The sequence below is a fragment of the Camelus dromedarius genome, chromosome 24 (assembly GCF_036321535.1).
Source record: "Camelus dromedarius isolate mCamDro1 chromosome 24, mCamDro1.pat, whole genome shotgun sequence".
In the NCBI taxonomy this organism is placed as follows: Eukaryota; Metazoa; Chordata; class Mammalia; order Artiodactyla; family Camelidae; genus Camelus; species Camelus dromedarius.
Window position 1 is genome coordinate 7,867,963 of NC_087459.1, and position 2,243 is coordinate 7,870,205.

A 2,243-nucleotide genomic window follows, 5' to 3' on the forward strand; every position below is an offset into this window, starting at 1 on the left:
CCAGGCCAGATGGACAGCAAGGGAGCTGCCGCCTGGTGGCAGAGGGCAAGGCCAGCAGTGGGTGGCAGGTGGGTTCAGTACTGGACATTGGGCAGGGAGGCCAGCAGGTGCACAATGACACCATGTGGAGACAGAGAGGCACGATCTGGGCAGCAGGGAGAGGCAGATAGCCCATGTTGGACCAGAGAGAGCAGGCACGAGTCAGGCGAGCTGAGTGGGGGAGCCGTATCAGGAGGCCCCCTCCCAGCATCAGAGGACAGCTGAGCTGAGACTTCAGGCAGATAGGAAGTTGACATGGGACAGGGATGGGAAGGGGTCTCCCAAAGACTGGAGTCGGGGGAGGGTATAGCTCAGTGGTAGAGTATGTGCTTGGCATGCATGAGGTCAATCCCCAGAACCTCCATTAAAATCAATACATCAGTCAGTCGTTACCCGCCCCCACATAAAAAACATGGTCCAGCCATATGGTGGAATATTATTCAGCCTTAAAAAGGAAGGAAATTCGGAGGGTGGGTATAGCTCAGTGGTAGAGCACCTGCTTATCATGCATGAGATCCTGGATTCAAGCCCCAATTCCTCCATTAAAGTCAATCAATCAAGTTACCCACCCCACACACACACACACACAAACATGGTCCATCCATATAGTGGAATATTATTCAGAAGGAAATTCTGGGGTGTAGGGGTATAGCTCAGTGGTAGAGCGCATACTTTGCATGCATGAGATCATGGGTTCAATCCCCAGTACCTCCATTAAAAAAAGGCGGGGGATTCTGATGCGTGCCACAACATGGTTCAGCCTGGAGGACGTTATACCATGTGAAAGAAGCCAGACATGAAAGGACAAATACTATATGATTCCATTTCTATGAGGTCCCCAGAGACAGAGGTGGAATGATGGTCACCAAGGGCTGGGGAAGGAAGATGGGGAGTTAATGTGTCCCAGGAGCATTTCAGTTTTACAAGATGAAAAGAGCTATGGAGATTGATGGTGGTGATGGCTGCACAACAGCGTGGAGGTATTTATTACCACTGACCTGTACACTTAGAAATGGTTGAGATGGTAAATTATATGTTACGTGTATTTAACCACAATTTTTAAAAATGGAAAAAAATTCCTTCTTTTGCATATTGTCAAATCATTAAAATACGTTTTCTTTCATGGTTTGAAGAAAATGCCAGTGTCTGAGAACCAGGTGCTGGAGTGATGCCAGCTGGTGGGAATCTGAGCCACCCGCCAAGGCCTGTAAAGGATGGTGAGTCCTGTGGGGGTCAGGGGTCCGGTACTGTCTCTTCGCTCTAGCAGCCTGGGCCTCTCAAAGCGAGGGAAGCAGGACTCACCTGGAGATGCAGTGAGCAGCGGTCAGGACCCACTGGTGGCTGATGAGGCTGCCTTCGCAGACATGCAGGCCCTGCTCTCTCAGGCTGACCTGCCAGGGCCTCTGCCGGGGGGATGCCACTGTGCCCCCAACGATCTGGGCCTCGGGGACAGAGCCATTCACTGGTGGAGAGACGGGTAGGAATGGCCGGAGGGTCACCAGCCAGCCCAGTGACGCCCCCTCCCACTGGCCCCCTCTGTAGAAACTGGGGCTCAGGGGTGAGGCCCCGGGGTTGTCTCCCCTCCCACCTCCACCTATAGACTCTGTCCCCTGTGGCCAACTTTCTGAACCGCAGACAGCTGCCCAGTGGAAATTCCCATGGTGATGGGCAGGCTCTGTACCTGAAATGTGCTTGTGCTACTAAAATTTGTATTTTATTTAATTTCAATTATTTTAGATGTAAGAGGGCCCTGTGGGTGGCGGGTTGCTCCTGGGTTGGAGAGCAGAGAGGCATCAGTCCCCTTGCCGGGATGAGAGGCAGGGTCCCCCCGCCTGTTGTTCTAAGATGTAGGTGAGAGAAGGCCCGGGAAAGTTTCTGGCACGTGGGGGGTTAGAAAGCCTTGGTCCCTGTTCTGGGTCTTGGTTTGCTCTTGAGCTGTGCACAAATGAACTACTTTGGGGAAGGACTTTGAAAGTTATACAAGGCACAGGACTGTGACGATTCTCACGCAGACCCACCGAGTGCAGGTTACAACGCTCCCAGAGCAGCTTGGGTTGGATGTGATCCTACACCTGCCTCCAGGGGATTGAGCTGGGCAGAAAAAGCCAGGGCAATTTGAGGGCCCAGGTTGGACCTTAGAGCGAGGGGGATGGGTGCGGCAGGACCCCTGCATCCTGGCTGGGAATGCCCAGCACAGAGGGGCC

At 53.1% G+C, this 2,243-nt stretch overlaps 1 non-coding gene across 1 annotated transcript; it reads left to right on the forward strand.

Moving 5' to 3' along the window:
- The first annotated feature begins 681 nt into the window (after nt 1–681).
- On the forward strand, nt 682–753 carry TRNAA-UGC (transfer RNA alanine (anticodon UGC)). The gene has a single exon. It is a non-coding gene; the product is annotated as a tRNA-Ala (tRNA).
- The last annotated feature ends 1,490 nt before the right edge of the window (nt 754–2,243 follow it).